Below are 20,225 nucleotides of genomic sequence, written 5' to 3'. Positions count from 1 at the left end.
GGTAACGATACCCCAAAAATGACTGTTTATTATAAACAGGGAGATTTATACATCGACGTCATTTCTTGCGGCAACCACTGAAATATTACAGAATGATCTAAAGAGGGTCATAGCTTATTCAACTTGCAATCAATAGGTTTATTAACATTAAATTGGATACATATCTTTCCATCAGGATTTTGGGTAATGTGAGAATACTCACTATTAGTCAAATTATTAGTAATTTGATTTGGGGCTATAACCAAATCTAAAGTCCATGTGGTTGAAAAATTAATTTCTTCCCATTTAATGGGTCTCCTAGTGGTGACTTTGGACTTTGTAAAATTAGTTTCGACTAATATAGTCTGATTAGATATATCATATAATTTACATCTAGGATTTAGAGTAGATAATAATTTAAAATAAATTCTATAGGATAAACATATAAGTTGCATCAAGAATATTGACATCAGATAAAAATAATTGTATAATTATTTTCTTAAAACTTGGATCCTTGTACGTGCATATTGTTAAATTTTTCTTTAATATATATATATATATATATATATATATATATATATATATATGCTATATTAAAATCATGAAAATTTTAATAATGTTGTTTGAACTTTTTCCATTCTTTAAAGAACCAGTTTTAGACAAAATCATCTATTCACTATTTTCCTTCAATTATTTTTTATTTATTTAAGTTGGATAAAATTGTAATTGTAAACACTAATGATTTCTTTCTGTTTTTATTAAGTACGCCTTCTTTTTTTCTAGATTTAGGTTTAGGTTTAGGATTCACATTAGGGTTAGGACTCTTTTATATATATGCATATATACAAAGAATAAACTAATTAAGGAATATCATTAATTAACGTTGTATACTTGTATTGTACTCCATCAACACCTCTCTTCCTATTTCCACCTTTATTGTGGTTAGGTAAATGTCTCTTCTCTGGTAGAATTTTTTTTGTTTAGATTCTTCGCCCGCCCTTCTTGTACTTCTTCTACAGGTATGTTTATTTATTTATTTATACAATTCATAAATTTATGTAGTAATTCTTACGCTGTAGTTATTTTATTGGAGATTAATATCTTGTTATATAATTTCTAATGTTGAAAAAATATAAATGACATCAATATTTTGCCTATAATTATTATATAATTTCTTATGTTGGAAAAATATAAATGATAGGTAAATTGTCTACAATCTTCGGTCATTGATAGAAATTTTTGCCCTTCATTAAAAGATTCTGCTTCAGATAATCGTCTTTTCATAATTTTCTCAAATTATCGTAATCGTATTTTATAATATTTAATTAGGAAGATATATTTTAAAAAGTCCTAAAATATATGGTAAGAGAAAATATATTTTAAAATTAAGAAATCCTAAATAATATGGTAAGAAAAAGTATTTTTTAAAAATTAACAAGTCCTAAAATATATGATAAGAGTAATTTATATATGAACAATAATAATATATAAATTTTTGGAAAAAATATAGAACCTACAAAATAAAAAAATAGTCCATAGATAAAAAATTAGTCGAGGAATAAAATTTATTTATTATATATATATATATATATAATTTTTATTAATTCATTTTTAGAAACTTAAACTTTTTCCTTAAGATTTATTTTGTAACTCAAATATATTGCTTAGTAATATTTACGTAATTTTTTTAAAAGTGTGTACTCAATATATGAGTTACTCAAGTAATAATTTATTCATATTATATAATTTTTTTATTAAATAATATGATACACACGTACAAAACATGTACTCTAAACTGACAATAATAATACTACTACTAATAATAATAATAAAGACACCGACCCAACTTCACCGCCTTTGAAATATTCTTGGTCCAAATACATTCGCGCAACGTTCTTATCCTCCTCACCACTTAATCATAGCCGTCCGTCCTAACCCCCTCAACCCTATAAGTAGACTTGCTAGGAAGCCAATCTTTCTATCCCGGTTTGTTCTGCTTGCATCTCCTCTTTCCTATGTTTTAGTGTTCTTTCATTGATACATGCAGTGTTTGATTGTTGATATGGGTAATTATTGTGCCTTATTGTTATTGTTGATCTGGGTAATTATTGTTGATCAAGATACTGGGTAATTATTGTTGATAAGGATAATAGGTAGTATTGTTTGATCAAGATATGAGTGATTATTGTTGATGAAGATATTATGGGTAATTATTGTATATGATTCTCTGTGGGGAGCGATCGGTTTGGTTTTTGATTTCTTGGCCATCTCAGAATATTTGGGGAGCGTGTAGGATTCTGGGAGTTCTCGACCTGCTCAGTTCGCAATTAATTCTGGTTTTTTTTTGCTAATTTATTGATTCGTTACCGTTGTTTGCTTGATCAGGTATGGGTAATGATGATAGGAGAATGATTCTCCTTCTACGCTTGCTGTTACCTTGTTAATCTGAGGTTTTTGTTGTGAGAATTGGTGTGTTGGTGTACATTGTTTGTTGAATCAGAATATGAGGAATTGGAAATTTGGCTCCCCGGATCTTCTATTCTAGTGGAGCTATTAGTTTGGATTTGATATCTTGACTTCCATATTTAATGTTAGTTTTGATGCTAATCATGTGTCTCCTCGCATAAACTTCTTTTACCTTGTTATTTGGTTTGGGCATCTAGGTGCAAGTGGTTCTACAGGAACAAGTGGTTTTACCTTGCTTCGGTGTTTGTGGTCGGGAAAGATGCAGCTGTTCCCAGGTCTGTAACTATAGGTATTGGATTTTTCAGTTTCTCAAAGCTTTGTTCAAAACTGGTACGATATGGAAGTTCTCAGCTATGATATTTCTTTTCACAAGTGTGTGTAGTGTGTTCTACTGCCAGTTTTAGTTGTTAGTTCAAATGTTTGTGTTCTTTGATGATCCTGGTGTCTTTTATGGTGTTATGGGCACCGGATAAAGTCAAAAGTCAAGTCTTAATTTTGTTGTTAATTGTTGAATGAATGTTTAGGCCACATGGTGACAGTAATAGGGGATCAGTTTTGGAAACTTTAACTGCTTGTATCCAGTATGCATTGCTGTGCACCTTGTTTCTTGGTCTTTTTGGTGCTTGCACTCCAAGATGATATTGTTAGGCTTCGACCAAAATGGGGGTTCTCAATCTTGTCTCTTGCATCTCTTGTGATTTCTTAGGTGATATGGGTTTTGTCAGCTTTGAACTTTAACTGTTCCCTTCTTTGTTCCGCTTCCATGAAGTTCTTGGTTCAGACGCGTATGTTCTTTGATGATCCAATTGATGAGGTCTCTTATGGTGATGAGGTCTCTTACTCTCTTATGGCTATGGATACCTGATAAGTACTTGACCAATGCTAGATCTTTTGATTGTGGCATAAAATACTTCTCTACTTTTGTTCTTTTAGCTACTTATCTTCCTCTGCTTCTATTTTTTTCGTTATAACACTAAGTCTTTTCTTGGTTTGGTGACATTGTTACGGCCGTTCAGATTTGGAAATTTCAAAGTTTGGTTAATGAACATGTGGCCATTTGCCACCTTTTGGTCTTTTTGATGCTTGCACTGCTATCTGGATATTGCCCGGGGTTTTGACAAAAGGGGGTTTTCAGTTTCGTCTATGGCATATCTAGTGGTTTGGGGTTCTTCAGATTTGCTCTTGACTGTTCCCTTCTTTCTGTTCTTGCAGCTATTGGTTATACAGGGCAGTGAATTATACTATTCTTTTCATGGAGCGGTGTTTGTCCTTTTGTGTTGAGGTTTCTTTCTTTTATGAGTATCGAGATTTTCGATTCAGTTTTCTTCCCTAATGGCTCCTTTGTCTTTGTCAAAACTGTTGTATGGAAGTTTCACAACTAGGACATTATTTTTCACCGGGGTGTGGTTATTTTGTTGCCATGAAGTTTTTAGTCCCGACACTTGTGTTCTTCGATGATCTAATTAATGAGGTCTCCTATGGCTATGGACGCTTAAGTACTGGGCCAATTCTAGATTATTTGATAGTGGTGTAAAATACTTCTACTCTTAATTCTTCTAGCTACTCACTTATCTTCTCTGGACGCTTAAGTACTCGGCCAATTCTAGATTATTTGATAGTGGTGTAAAATACTTCTACTCTTAATTCTTCTAGCTACTCACTTATCTTCTCTGCTTTGATATTTTTTTCTTTATTACACTAGTTTTTTCTGGTTTGATGGATGTTTAGATCATGTGGTGACAGTGTTATGCACGTTCAGATTTGGAAATTTTAAAGCATGATTAACCAACATGTGATCCTCTGCCACCTTTTTTGGTCTTTTTGGTGCTTGACTGCAATCTGGATATTGTGCGGTGCGGGCTTTGACGGTCTATGGCATCGCTAGTGAGTTGGGGTTCGTTTACAGGCAGTGAACTATTCTTTTCATTGATCGGCCGTGTGTCTGTCTGTGTTGAGGTTTCTTTAATTCAAGTCTTTTATGAGTTTTGAGATTTTTGATTCAGTTTTCTTCTCTTATGAATCCCTTTCTGTTATAAAAAAATCTACTTTTGTATGGAAGTTTCTCAATTAAGACTATTTTTCACCAGTGTGTCAACTAAGACAATATTTTTCACCAGTGTGTGGGGTGTTCTGCTGCCGTGAAATTTTTAATCCAGTCATTATATTCTTTGATGATTCAATTGATGAGGTCTCCTATGGCTATGGACACTTGATAAGTACTCGCCAATTCTGGATCTTTTGTTTTGAAGCGCAATAAAGTCTCCTCTACTTTCTCGTCTTCTAGCTACATATAGTTTTTGCTGCCATCTTCTTTTGGTTATCACAACTTGTTTATTTGGTTTTATTTGGATGGATGTGTAGACTATATGGTGACAGTAATAGAGGTTAAGATTTTGGAGATTTCAAAGGTTGATATCCAGTATGGTGACAGTAATAGAGGTTAAGATTTTGGAGATTTCAAAGGTTGATATCCAGTATGGTATCTCTGTGCCCTCTTGGTCCTTTTGGTTCTTGCACTGTAATCTGGATATATTGGTCGGGGCTTCAACAAAAGGGGCTCCAGTCTCTATGGGCTCAGCAGCAGCTTCTTGGGCTGGGGGCCACCAGCTTGAGGCTGTTCCTTTTTTAAGTCTTGTCTATATGGCATTTCTAGTGATTTGTTAGATGGTATGGGTTTCGTCAGCTTTGGACTTGATTGTACCCTTCTTTTTGTGCTTGCAGCCATTGGGTCTGAGAGCAGTGAATTATTCTTTTCATGGAGCGACTTTCTTTATCCATTTATAATGAGGTTTCCATTGTTCAGGCTTTTATGAGTTTTTTTGATACTTTCAACTAAATTAGTTTTTTTTTCAATTAGTATGTGTTGTATTCTACTGGCATTTTTTGTGTTCAGTCCAGATACTTATTTTCTTCAATGATCCAATGATGAGATTCCGGATGTTTGATTGTTATGGTCTAATGGACACCTGACAAGTACTCAATTTTGGATCTTTTGAAAGCCTCGTAAAATGGTCCTATCTTTTGGTGTTCTTGCTGCTCATCTTCTCTGCTACTACACTAGCTTGATTTTGTTTGTTGGATGGATGTATGGTGACAGTTGAGAGGAATGAGACTTGGAAGATTTTGAAGGTTGGTGTCCACTGTGCATTCTCGTGCACCTGTTTCTTGGTTATTGGTGTTTCACTACAGTCTGGAGATTATCCTTCGAAAGAAGGCGGTTCTCAATCTTGTCTAGCATTTGTAGTGAATTCCTAGGTGGTATGAGCTTCAACAACTTTGCACTTGCTGTTCCACACTTTCTGTTCTTGCAGCCATTGGGTCTTATAGTCATAGATTCTTCTTCTCATGAAGCAGCCTGGTCTGTCAATTTTATGTTCAGGTTTCTTGGTTGATGCTTTTGAGATCTTCAATTCAGTTTTCTTCCCTAATCAGAATGGTTCCCGTCTCCCTTGTCAACATTGCTTCACTAGTGTGTATTTTATCGCCATATTTGTTTTTTATTAATCCAGATGCTTATGTTCTTTGGTGATCCAACTGATGAGATCTCCATGGTCATGGACAACACATGATAAGTGTAGCCAAACTCAATCGTGGATCTTTTGATGGCCCTGGAACAAACTCCTCTACTTTTCGTATTCTCACTACTTACATTCTCTGATTTCATTTAGCCTACCAGTTGATTTAGTGTGGTTGGATGAATTTTTTTAGGCCATATGGTGGTGGTAGGTGGATAAGATTTGGATATTTTATAGTTTGATTTCAGTGTGCATCCCTGTGGACCATGTTTCTTGCCATTTTGGTGCTTGCACTGCAATTTGGATATTGGATATCACCAGGCATCAAGAACGGCGCTTTGCAATCTTATCTTGTTTGGTATCTCTAGTGATCTCTCCTTCGTGGTATGGTTTCCACTTTCCTGTTACGTTCTTTTTGTAACCGTTGGGTCTTTCCAGAGCATGAACTTCTATTCAGTTTTCTTCCTAATCAGCGGGTCCCTTTTCTCTTTGTCAAAACTAATGTCGTGTGGAAGTTCTCAACAATGATAATACTTTCCACTTGTGTGTTGTACTCTGCAGCCATAAAGGTTTTAGTCTAGATGCTTGTTTTCATGGATGGTCTAAATGATGAGATCCCTGATTGCCATGGACACCTGGGAAGTACCCAAACTCAATTTTAGATCTTCTTATGGCCGTAAAAGTCTTATACTTTGGTGTTCTTGTTACTTATCTTCTCTGCTTCAATTTTCTGATGTTTTATCATGCCACTTGATTTTGTTTGTTTGGATGCATGTTTGTTGACCACATGGTGACCGTGAGGGGATTGTATTTGGTAATTTTGAAGTTTGGTTTCTGTGTGTCCTTCCCTTCTGCGCACCCTCTTTCTTACCATTTTGGTATTTGTGCTTGCACTGCAATTTGGATATCACCAGGCTCTGGCAAGGGAGTTATGCAATCTGGTCTGTTATATCTAGTGATCTCTCCTATGTGGCTTGGGTTTCGCAGCATGCACTTCAACTGTTCCCTTCTTTTTGTGCTTGCTGTCATTGGCTCTTTCAAGATCAGGGTCTTTCAAAATCAGTGAAGTCTTCCTTTCATGGAGCAGCCTTGTTTGTCTTAGTGTTAAAGTTTCCTTAGTTCAGGCTTTTGTATTAGTATCTAGGTCTTCGATTCAGTTTCATTCCCTTGTCATAGGGGGTCCCCTTAACGCGTTTTCAGAAGTGCTGTTGAACGGATGTTTTCAATTGCGATCACTCTTTCCACAAGTGCATTTTCAGCTTTTAGTCCAGATGCTTATGTTTTGCGATGATCCAACTGATGAGGTCTCTTATGGGTGCGGAAATCTGGTAAGTACTCGCTCAGTTCTGGAGATCTCTCCCCTATCCTTTTCTCTTCGAAACATGTGTTATGTTCAGATATTAAATCATTTGACGATATTAAATCATTTGATGAGTTGCTCCAGACTGTTAGCTATTATGACTTAGATATAAAAAGAGAGCTAGAATTTCGATATGATAGTGAGTTGCCCGGGATTCGAACCCAGAACTAGTCGGATGGAGTAGAGCAATTCTTCCCGTTGCTTTTACAGAACTTCCTTCTTGTATCAACAAACTGTCGCCCATTAATACAGCACCAACATTATTTGATTACTTTTTTTCTCCATAAAACATTGCCATTTGAAGAGTCTTTACGACAAAGAGAGCAATTCAGAGAATCTTGAACAGATAAAGTAAAAAACTTGACTCATCTTTATGTATTTATACCACAAAGGTAACTATTTTTTTCTGGGTAAAAGATCTTATCATGAGGTACCCTTGTAAATCCATTACATATTATATCATTGTGCAAGCTGAGAAGTTTTTCAATGAATCTTGTTCTTCTAAATACTCTTCTGAGCTTTGTTCTAATTTTCTTAATACGGTTTGAATTGCCATTGATTATAGGCAACTGTTGTTCATTCTCTGTGTTCTTGCTATATCGTTGATGTATGTTGAGTCAAATGTCACTTCACAGATGGTATGTTTCCTAAAATGTTTACCTGAAAGGTCACTAAACATATAATTCGTTCAGCCAAATGTCACTTCACAGATTCTCTCTGATGGTTTCGTTACTTCGTTCTTATCATGTTCTATTACCAGCTATAATTCGTTCCTTATTTCAGAAATTGTCCCTTGCTCCTTGAAAAATGCTGTTGTCTTTGCCATCATTCATCAAGTATAGTGATTCACTTGTTGCACTTTACATATGGCTGTTATACTTTAGATATCATATGGTTATGGAGGGGTTTTTTCCATTTTATCATTTTCCCTTGTATATATTTATGGGTGTGTTCCACTTGCTTTGATTTTCTCTGTAGCATCATTAGGAAACAACATCTTGGTGAAGAGGGATCCAACTATGATTTCAGGCATCATTCAGGTTCTTAGGAATTCTCATATTTGTCCACATGTGTTGAGGTTCTGTTAGTTCAGTCTTTTACGAGAACAGATAATTTTCAATTCTGTTTTCTTCCCTAATGACTCAATTTGTCTTTTTCATAACTACTGTTGTATGGAAGTTTCTCAATTAGGGGCTTATTTTCACCAATGTGTGTTGTATTCTGCTTCCATGAAGTTCTTAGTCCAGACGCTGATGAGGTCGCTTGTGGTAATGAGGTCTCTTACTGACAAGTACGTGACCAATTTTAGATTTTTTGATAGTGGCGTAAAATACTTCTTTACTTTTGTTCTTTTAGCTACTTATCTTCTCTGCTTCCATTTTTTTTTATTATCGCACTAGTTTTTTTGCTTGTATGGATGTGTAGGCCATGTGGTGACTCTGTGAAGGACGTTCAGATTTAGAAATTCCAAAGCTTGGTTAATCAACATGTGATCCTTTACCATGCTTTGGTCTCTTTGGTGCCTTGGACTGCAATCTGGATATTGTCTGCACTCGACAAAAGGGGGTTTTCAGTCTCATCCTGGCATCTCTAGTGATTACTCAAGTGGTTTGGGGTTCATCAGATTTGCTCTTAACTGTTCCCTTCTTTATGTTCTTGCAGCTATCTGGGTAGTGAATTATTCTTTTCACGGAGCGGCTGTGTTTGTCCATTTGTGTGGATTTTTTTTTTTTTGAGTATCAAGATTTAGATTTGGTTTTCAGCCCTAGTGGTTCCTTTGTCTTTGTCAAAACTGCTGTTGTATGGAAGTTTCTCGACTAGGGGATTATTTTCTCCGGTGTGTTGTATTGTGCTGCCATGATGTTCTTAGTCCAGAGGCTTATGTTCTTTGATGATCCAATTGATGAGGTCTCCTATGACTATGGACACTTTATAGGTACTCGGCCAATTCTAAGATCATTTGATAGTGGAGTAGAATACTTTACTTTTATTCTTCTAGCTACTCACTTATATTCTCTGCTTTTATATATTTTTTTGTTCACACTCGGTTTTTTTGTTTGATGGATGTTTAGACCATGTGATGACACTGTTATGGACGTTCAGATTTGGAAATTTTAAAGCGTGATTAACCAACATGTGATCCTCTGCCACCTTTTGGTCTTTTTGGTGCTTTGCACTGCGATCTGGAAATTGTCTGGGCTTTGACGAAAGGGGGTTTCTAGTCTTGTCTATGGCATCTCTAGTGATTACTTAAGTGGTTTGGGTTCGTCAGATTTTGCAGCCATTGGTACCAGGTAGTGAGTTATTCAGCGGCCGTGTTTGTCCATTTGTGTTTAGGTTTCTTTAGTTTTGCGTCTTTTATGGGTATCGAGATTTTTGATTCAATTTTCTTCTCTTATGTCTGCCTTTCCTTTATAAAAACTACTGTTGTATGGAAGTTGCTCGACTAAGATAATATTTTTTCTAGTGTGTGGGGTGTTCTGCTGACGTGAAATTCTTAATCCAGACTCTGTCTTGTTCGATGATCCAATTGATGAGGCCTCCTATGGCTATGGACACTTGAATAAGTACTTGGCCAATTCTGGATCTCTTCTTTTGAAGCGCCATAAAGTCTCCTCTACTTTCTCGTCTTCTAGCTACATATATTTTTTGTTGCCATAATGTTATCACAACTTTTTTTTTTTTTTTTGGGGGGGGGGGATTGGATGGATGTGTAGACTATATGGTGGCAGTAATAGAGGTTAAGATATGGAGATTTCAAAGGTTGATATCCAGTACGGTATCTCTGCACCATCTTGGTCCTTTTGGTACTTGCACTGCAATCTGGATATGTATTGAGTTGCTTCAGACTGTTAGCTTTTATGTAAGGGTGGCTCGGTGCACTAAAGCTCCCGCTATACTCAGAGTTCGGGGAAGGCTCCGACCACAAGGGTCTATTGTACGCAACTCTACCTTGCATTTCTGCCAAAGACTGTTTCCAAGGTTTGAACATGGCAATTCATAGAAATCTAGAACAGATCAAGTAACAAACATGGCTCATCTTTTTGTGGAACAGGTCATGTACACTCTTTATGTATTTATATCACAAAGTAGCTACTTTTTTTGTGCGTAAAAGATCTTCTCATGAGATACCCTTGTAAATCCATTACATATCAGATCATTGCGCAAGTTGGGAAGTTTTTCAATGAGTCATGTTCTTCTGAGTTTTGTACTAATTTTCTTATAGGGTTGAAATTGCCATTGATTATAGGTAACTTTTTGTCATTATCCGCGTTCTTGCTATATTGATGTCACTTCGCAGATGGTATGTTTCCTAAAATATCACCTAAAATGTCAGTAACAGATAATTTGTTCAGCCAGATGTCACTTCACATCTGTCAATAATGGTTTCGTTACTTCGTCCTCGTCATGTTCTATTACCAGCTATAATTCATTTATTATTTCAGAAACTGTTCCTTGCCCCTTGGTTTTCTTGTACTGGTGATCGATTAGGAACCATGCACAAGTTAAAAGGGGATCTTCAAAGAAGCCCCACCCAGACCGAGTTTCGACAGTTTTGGAAAGCGCTGCTGTATTTTCCTTCAATCATCATCAAGTATAGCTCTCCATTCACCTGTTGCACTTTACATATGGCTGTTATTGTTTATCGTATGGTTATAGAGGGGTTTTCCATTTTTATCATTTTCCCTTGTATATATTTATATTATGAGTCTGTTCCACTGTGCTTTGATTTTCTCTGTTTCATCATTAGGAAATAACATTCTGTTACTCTCTTATGACTATGGACTCTTGACAAGTACTTGACCAATTTTAGATCTTTTGATAGTGGTGTAAAATACTTCTTACTTTTGTTCTATTAGCTACTTATCTTCTCTGCTTCTGTTTTTTCGTTATCACTCTAGTATTTTTGGTTGTTATCGATGTGTAGACCGTGTGGTGACACTGTTATGGACGTTCAGATTTGGAAATTTCAAAGCTTGGTTATTAACCAACATGTGGTCCTTTACCATCTTTTGGTCTTTTTGATGCTTGCACTGCAATATGGATATTGCCCAGGCTTCGACAAAAGGGGGTTTTCGGTCTCGTCTGTGGCATCTACAGTGATTTCTTATGTGGTTTGGGCGTGGTGTAAAATACTTCTTACTTTTGTTCTATTAGCTACTTATCTTCTTTGCTTCCGTTTTCTTGGTTATCAGTCTAGTTTTTTTGGGTGGTTATGGATGTGTAGACCGTGTGTTGACACTGTTATGGACTTTCAGATTTGGAAATCCTTTACCACCTTTTGGCCTTTTTTGTTGCTTGCACTGCAATCTGGATACTGCCCGGGCTTCGACAAAAGGGGGTTTTCAGTCTCGTCTATGGCATCTATAGTGATTACTTGTGTGGTTTGGGGTTCGTCGATTTGCACTTAACTGTTCCCTTCTTTCTGTTCTTGCAGCCATTGGTTACAGGCAGTAAACTATTGAGCGGCCGTGTTTGTCAGTTTGTGTTGAGGTTTCTTTAATTTAAGTCTTTTATGGGTACTTGATTCAGTTTTCTTCTCTTACGGCGGGCTCCCTTTCCTTTATTAAAACTACTATTGTATGGAAGTTTCTCGACTAAGATAATATTTTTCACCAGTGTGTCTGGTGTTCTGCTGCCGTGAAGTTTTTAATCCAGACACTATGTTCTTCGATGATCCAATTGATGAGGTCTCCTATATCGACACTTGATAAGTACTTGGCCAATTTTGGGTCTGTTCTTTTGAAACACCATAAAGTCTCCTCTATTCCTGGTCTTCTAGCTACATATATTCTTTGCTGCCATCATCTTTTGGTTTCTCAACTTTTTCTTTTTGTTTTGATGGATGTGTAGACTATATGGTGACAGTAATAGAGGTTATGATTTGGAGATTTCAAAGGTTTATATCCCAGTGTGGTATATTCGTACCCTCTTGGTCTCTTTTGTCCTTGCACTGCAATCTGCAATCTGGATATCATGGTCAGGGCTTCAACAAAAAGAGGGGGGTTTAAATCTTGTCTATATGGTATCTCTAGTGATTTCATAGATGGTATGGGTTTCGTCAGCTTTGGACTTGATTGTGCCCTTCTTAGATGGGGTATGGGTTTCGTCAGCCTTTGGGTATTACAGAGCAGTGAATTATTCTTTTTAAGGGGCGGCTTTCGTCCATTTATGTCGAGGTTTCCTTAGTTCAGGCTTTTATGAGTTCTGACATTTTCAACTAAATCAGTTTTTTTTCATTAAGTGTGTTGTGTATTCTACTGCCATTTTTAGTTTTTAGTCCAGGTGCTTATTTTCTTCAATGATCCAATTGATGAGATTCCTGATGGTTGATGGCTTTGGTCTGATGGACATCTGACAAGTACTCAATTTTGGATCTTTTGAAAGCCTCGTAAAATGGTCCTCTCTTTTGGTGTTCTCACTGTGCTTTTCTTCTCTGCTTCCTTTTCTTACCCCACGTTGTGGGATTTCACTGGGTTGTTGTTGTTGTTGTTCCTTTTCTTGTATTACGCTAGTTTGATTTTGTTTGTTGGATGATGGATGTATGGTTACCGTTGAGAGGAATAAGATCTGTGGAAGATTTTGAAGGTTGGTGTCCAGTGTGCATTCCTGTGCACCCTGTTTCTTGGCCATGTTGGTGCTTGCACTACAATCTGAATATTATCAGGCTTCGAAAGAAGGCGGTTCTCAATCTTTTCTGCCATTTCTAGTGAATTCCTAGGTGGTGCGGGCTTCACCTGATTTGCGCTCAGACTGTTCCATTCTTTTCTGTGCTTGCAGCCTCTGGGTCTTGCAGCGCCATAGATTCTTCTTTTCATGGAGCGTGCAGCTTGGTCGGTCAATTTGTGTTGAGGTTTTTTGTTGATGCTTCTAATTATTATTGAGATCTTCAATTCAGTTTTCTTTCCTAATCATAATGGTTGCTTTCTTTGTTGTCAACACTGCTTCACTGGTGCGTATGTTGTTGCATATTTGTTATTTGTTTTTTATTAATGCAGATGCTTATGTTCTTTGGTGATCCAACTGATGAGATCTCCATGGTTATGGACAACACATTATAAGTGTATTCTAACTCAATCGTGGATCTTTTCCATCCCTGTAATGCCATTCCTCCACTTCTCGGGTTCTCTCTACTTACCTTATCCGATTTCGTTTAGCCTACTAGTTGATTTAGTTTGGTTGGATGAATATTTATAGGCCACATGGTGATAGTAAGAGGATAAGATTTGGAAATTTTGTAGTTTGGTTTCGATGTGCATCCCTGTGGACCATAGTTTCTTGCCATTTTGGTGCTTGCACTGCAATCTGGATATTGGATATCAGCAGGCATCAAGAAAAGGATTTGGCATCTCTAGTGATCTCTCCTTTGTGGTAGTAAGAGGATAAGATTTGGAAATTTTGTAGTTTGGTTTCGATGTGCATCCCTGTGGACCATGTTTCTTGCCATTTTGGTGCTTACACTGCAATCTGGATATTGGATATCAGCAGGCATCAAGAAAAGGATTTGGCATCTCTAGTGATCTCTCCTTTGTGGTATGTGTTTCCAATTACCTGTTACATTCTTTTTGTGCATGTTACTGTTGGGTCTTCCAGAGCATGAACTTCAACTCAGTTTTCTTCCTAATGAGCGGGTCCCTTTTCTCTGTCAAAACTACTGTTGTGTGGAAGTTCTCAACAAGATAATATTTTCCACTAGTATGTGTTGGTACTCTGCTGCCCTGAAGTTTTTAGTCTAGATGCTTATTTTCTTGGATGATCCAAATGATGAAATCCCTGATTGTGATGGACACCTGAGAAGTACCCAAACACAGTTTTAGATCATCTGATGGCCGTAAGAGCTCCTCTACTTTTGTGTTCTTGCTATCTTCTCTGCTTCTATTTTCTTACGTTTATCATGCCACTTGATTTTTGTTGTTTGGATGCATGTTCGTAGACCACATGGTGACCCTGAGGAGATCAGATTTGGTAATTTCAAAGTTTAGTTTCAGTGTGTCCTTTCCTTGAGCACCTTGTTTTTTGCCATTTTGGTGCTTGCGCTTGCACTGCAATTTGGATGTTACTAGGCACTGGCAAGGGAGTTCTGCAATCTTTGTCTGACATCTCTAGTGATCTCTCCTATGAGGCGTGGGTTACGCTGCTTGCACTTCAACTGTTCCCTTCTTTTGGTGCTTGCTGTCGTTGGCTCTTTCAAGATCAGTGTGGTCTTCCTTTCATGGAGCAGCCTTGTCTGTCTAAGCCTTGAAGTTTCCTTAGTTCAGGCTTTGTATTAGTATCTAGCTCTTCGATTCAGCCCTGGTCATAGAGATTGCCTCGTTGTCAGAAGTGCTGTTAAATGGAAGTTTTCAACTACGATAACTTCTTCCACTAGTGCATTTTCAGCTTTTAGTCCAGATGCTTAGATTTTGGGATGATCCAACTAATGAGGTCTCTTATGTGTGTGTACATCTGGTAAGCACTCGCTCAGTTCTGGATCTTTTTATAGTCCCGTGAAGTGCTCATCTAATACCTTTTGTGTTCTTGCTGCTTATCTTCTCTGCTTCCATTTTTCTTTTTTCAGTTGGAAAGATGTTTATACCACATAGTAAACAGTATTAGAAGGTTATATGTGGAAGTGTAAAAGGTTAGTGTTCAGTAAGCTGGTCACACTTAGGTGCTTGCACTGCAATCTGGATATCGTTAGGGCTTCAAGAAAAAGGGGTTTCTAAATATTGTTTACGTCATTTCTAGTGATTTCCTAAACCGTTTGGGTTTAGCCAGCTTTGCACTTAACTGTTCCTACTTTCTGTGCTTGCAGTTGTGGTCTTACATTACTTCTTTTCGTGGAGCAGCCTTTGTTTGTCGATTACTGTTGAGGTTTCCTTAGGTTCAAGCTCCTTTGAGCGTCTGATTTTCAGTTCGGTTCTCTGCTCTAATCAGTATGATCTTTTCTCACCACTCTCTTCTCGAAGTGATGCTCTTCTAGTAATTAGTTTAACTGAAAATTTTACATGTCAGTTGTGGATACAGTACATGCTTATTTTTATTCAATTTCTGGTTCATTTTTTGGGTGCAGTCTTTGCAGCCATAATCACTACTATTTTCAGACCAACTGTTAAGTAAATGAAGCCTCTTTTTATTTTTGGAGATCTCTCCCCTATCTTTTTTTTTTTCTGAAACATGTGTATTTATGTTCATATATTCAATCATTTGAGGAGTTGCTTCAGACTGTTAGCTATTATGTAAAACTTTTAATATAAAAAGAGAGCTCCTGCACACTTTTTTTCTCCATAAAATATTGCCATTTGAACAGTCTTTCCACCAGAGAAAGAAAGTCGTTCATTGAATCTTGAACAGATCAAGTAGAAACCTTGGCTCATCTTTTGTGTAACAGGTCATGTACACTCTTATGTTATATTTATCAACACGAAGGTAACTATTTTTTCTGTGTAATAGATCTTCTCATGATACCCTTGTAAATCCATTACATATCAGATCATCGTGCAAGTTGGGAAGTTCTTCAATGAACTTGTTCTTCTAAATAATCTTGAGTTAAGCTTCATTCTAATTTTCTTAATAGGTTGAAATTGCCATTGATTATAGGTAACCTTTGTTCTGTCATTCTCCGTGATGTTGCTTTATCGTTGATGTATGTTTTGTCAAATGTCACTTCACAGATGCTATACTTTGTAAAATGTCACTATAGAGATAATTTTTTCAGCAATTATCACTTGACAGATCTGTCACTGATGGTTCCGTTACTTTGTTCTCATCATGTTCTACTACCAGCTATAATTCATTTCTTATTTCAAAAATTGTTCCTTGCTCCATGGTTTTCTTGTATTGGTGATCGATTAGTAATCTTGCTCAAGTTAAAGGTATCTTAACAAGCCCCACCCAAACCATGTTTCAACAGTTTTGAAAAATACTGCTGTCTTCATTCACCTCTTGCACTTTACATATGACTGTTATACTTTAGATATCATATGGTTATAGAGAAAGTTCTCCGTTTTTATAATTTTCCCTTGTCTATATTTGAGTCTGTTCCACTGTGCTTTGATTTTCTCTGTTGCATCATTAGGAAACGACATTTTGTTAAAGAGGGATCCGACTATGATTTCAGGCGTTCAGGTTCTTAGGACAGTTGATGATTTTGGGTATTTACAGAATTGGATAGGTCTGGATTTTTTGGTGCAGTTGTATCCGTAAGTTCTCTGATATTGCTATATAGGTATGGAGTATGAGAAGATCTGTCAGTTGCAGAGTCGAACGTCTGGCGGAATGCTTGGCATCCTGTGATGGAAGTGAGACCCGAAGGGTGAGCTTACGGCGCAGGGAGTATGTTTCTGGGTTTGCAGATTCATTTTGAAGTTTGACTTTGCTGTAAATTCTCACTTTTGTTGGTTTCTTGAGGCATCCAAGAGCTTCCTGTTTTAGTTATGCCAATTTCTTTCTGCTTCTACCCGAGGTAATGATGGTAAGTATAAGACCATGCAGTTTCTGTTGTTGGATGTCAATAATCTTTGTAACAAAGTGAACCTCATCTTCATCTTTTTTTGCATCGTCTCCCTTGAAACACTATTCAGTGGAAGTTTCCGAGTCTTCCTGGTAGAATTTGCTCTCTGTATTCCATGTTAGGCGATTGGCTCATTCAAAATCACGAAGAGGTCTCCCTCCCAAGTCTTCTGGTTTTTCCTTCATGTACCCATAAGCTTTAAATGGAGTACCTGTGCTAGAGTGGTGGATTTTTATGTGTTATCTTCCATCAGAAAGTATTAGTTGCACAGTGATATCCACCCAGTTAGTTAGGTTCACCCAATTAGTTAGGCTGGTTCATGCACCAAACATGCGAAGGGACGAGAGATTAAGGAGTTTCTAAGAAGCAGTCATAGTCATTTAAAGTGGTTTTAATAATGTCAGATTCCTGTTTTTTAAAGCATTTGTTGTATTTGCTGATTTGGATATCTTACCTGTAAAAAAGCTACTGACGTGAGTGCACTATTTTTGTAGTTGATGAAGGTATTAGCATCTTGAAGTAAGGATGCTTTGACTTTAGTTCGTCGTGGTATTTCTTTTCTAAATATGGGCACTGAATGGGGTATTTCTGCTTTCTTTAAGCTCCAGTTGTCCAAATTTGCCAGGGTATTTCTCTTTTGTAAGCTCCAGTTGGCCAATTTCGCCAGATAACTCTGAATGGGTACTTCTCTTCCTCTAAGCTCTGGTTGTCTAAATTTTCCAGTCAGAGTTATCACCTCAGAGATGTTGCTTTGGAGCAACTGTTGGTCCAGCTTTGTTCCTCTTTTCTCAAGTCCCTGTAGCTACTTTGATAGGGCTAGGAATGGACATATTTTTTTGGCTATACAGAAATTTAGTTCCATATAAGAGGATTTGCTCTCCGTAAGTGATGAGAAGTTGGGAGGATGGTACATCGGTTGTTGTGGAGTATGTTAAACAGAAAAGGTTCTGGTATGATGTGGAGCATGTTAAAGAAAAAGGTCCTGGTTAGATCACTTGGATTCCTGTTTTTCCATTGACCTGTTCTAGTCATTTTTGCACGTTCCAAAGTATTTGAATATCTTTTTGGATTAACATTACAAGGGCTTCTGGTTATTTTGTGTGGGAATGTGTTCTACTACACTTGAGAGTGTTCTAGTCACTCAGTACTATCTAATGTACTTTCTCCTACAATGTGTTATAATTTATTAATCTATGTGCATCATTTAAGTGTTCTATTATGGCGGCAGTGTCGGTGATCGAGTTTTATCTATGAGTAAGAACTGGATGTTCTCAAAACTAGAACTGGATGTTCTCAAAATTATTGTCTCCTCCCACATGTTCGGAATGCAGTTACTGAATATAGGTGGTGTATAGGGTAATATTCTAACGAGCATAGGTGTGAATTGGCTTTCTGTTTTGGGTTGTTAGATGTATGTTGAGTTGTAAGATAGAATTGATTTTCACGTACTGGTCAAATGTTCCTTCCATTGCATAAATACCCTTGGGCAATCTCATAAAAAGACTAGGACCACTTGGAGCTATGACATTTCTACTTTTTAGCTGCTAATGCATCTCTGAAGTAATGTCGTTTAAAGTCATTTTTTTGCACTAGCGAGGGCCCAAAAGTTGTCTATTGTCATTTGTACTATTTACCTGCTATGCATGTCTGAAGTAGTATCTTGTCACTTGAAGTCATATTTTGCACCAGCCAGGGCCCGAAACTTGTCTATCACATGACATCATATATGGGAGAATTTCATTATTTGTCCAGCACAACTATCTCCAAATTAAGTTGTGAGAATGCTCCACAGTAGTCTAACACAATGACTGAATTTTGATAGATACTCGGCTCAAAAAAGCAGGAAAGTAAGTGAGAGAAAGAGATTAGAAAATAACAATATGCCGAAGTGTAACAACAAATATTAATGCGTATTAGAGAAACAAATTCTGCGATACCTAAATCATATGACTAAGAACTATGACAGCATTCTACTACCTACTACCCTTCTAGCTTACTCCTCGACCTCCATGCTTCCTATTAAGCCTTCTTACCGCTCGATCTCCTTGTAGTCAGCTGAAGCTATGCTATATTCTGTCGAATCACCTCCTCCTGGTTCTTCTCCGGCTTATCTGTAGCTCTCCTAACTTCTGCTGTACCAACCTTTCACACTCAATAGGTCTGTCTTCACACCTTCTCTTCACATGTCTGGACCATTAACCTTGCTTCCTTCATCTAGTCCGCCATGTCAGGCTGCTCCCTCCTTGTTAATATAGTCTACTTGTATCCACTTTAAAGAATTTCGCCAAAATCTGTTACTTTTAACCTTCCCAGTCTCTTCCTCCCGTCTTCATTTTCTTTTTGTATAATCCATTCTTATTTCCAAGTTGTTCCTTGACTTTGTTCTTTGTGTGTTTGAGTTGAATGCATTTTATTGAAGTTTATTTTGTTAGTTCTATATAATCTCGCATTGTTTCGACACCAATAGTGATTCCTCCTTGTGGTTTCATTTGTCTTATGTTGTAGTGTTGGTTTATTTGTTTCTACATTTTGTGTTTAGGTGACCCTTGTAACTCCGCCTGTTAAATCAGCCGGTCCCAAGCCCGGACGAAGGAGGAGGGAAGGTGCTTAAATTTGCAATTAGTTTGTTCTTTTTAATTAATTAATAGAAATGTTTCTGGAGTTGCCTTTGACCGTTTCTCATTGTTTGTCTTGACCAATACAAATGGTACATGTGCTCCCTTAGTTAGTGTTGTTCCCTTTATCTTATGGCATCTCTGATTACAGTCACCACTTATCAGGATTGTTAGATGAAATGTCAAGATGCATTAGGGCTTGTCAGCCTGAGTGTCGGGTTCTTGCTTATCATGCAATTGGTAATTAGAAATTGTGGCAACTTAATTTCCTGCTTCAGTGAGAAATTAATTCCCAATGTTTCTGATTAGTTAAGGCATTGCAGTCCTGCAGCTGTTGCGATTTATTTATGATCCACCTTAACACTGGAAATACTGTTTCATTATTGGTGTCTATAGATGGTTTCCAACTCAATAGTCAACTGATTTGTGGTGAGCGTATGTATGTGTCTATTCAAGAATCATGTGTGTGCCATGCAACACATGGATGTGTGTTCAAGAATCATCTTTGTGCTTTTCTCTCTACGTATTTGATGACTCGGTATATATATATATCCTCAAATGGCTGATACTCCTCGATTGATCACCCGTTGCTTGTTGCGACTCTTTTTAACTGTTTGCATTTTGTTTGTGAGTTTGTTGTGGATGTTGCAGGTAGTGTTTGGCTGATCATAAGTCCATTCATAAGATGCAACACTGGATGCAAGAGTATCCAATACCATGTGACTTACGGTGGGAATGCAACAGGTAATTTAAGAGCCTGTAAGTTTAAGATAAAGTATGCTCTAGTTTTATGGTCT

General features: G+C 37.1%; 1 long non-coding RNA gene across 21 annotated transcripts in view; it reads left to right on the top strand.

The window, feature by feature from the left end:
• Positions 1 to 1,969: 1,969 nt before the first annotated feature.
• LOC129891290 (uncharacterized) overlaps positions 1,970 to 20,225 on the top strand; it is a 29,173-nt gene continuing 10,917 nt past the window's right edge. For 9 of the 21 annotated variants that reach the window (XR_008767138.1, XR_008767152.1, XR_008767153.1 and 6 more), the window contains exons 1-3: positions 1,977 to 14,769; positions 14,879 to 14,941; positions 15,116 to 20,172. This is a non-coding gene — a long non-coding RNA (uncharacterized LOC129891290). Of the gene's footprint in view, positions 14,770 to 14,878; positions 14,942 to 15,115; positions 20,173 to 20,225 lie in introns of all 21 variants that reach the window. The other 12 variants (XR_008767158.1, XR_008767156.1, XR_008767154.1 and 9 more) reach the window with 12 other exon arrangements.

This window comes from Solanum dulcamara, chromosome 6, assembly GCF_947179165.1.
Source record: "Solanum dulcamara chromosome 6, daSolDulc1.2, whole genome shotgun sequence".
NCBI lineage: Eukaryota > Viridiplantae > Streptophyta > Magnoliopsida > Solanales > Solanaceae > Solanum > Solanum dulcamara.
The sequence above is the reverse complement of the archived record's forward strand: the minus strand, read 5'-3'. Positions and strand labels throughout refer to the sequence as shown.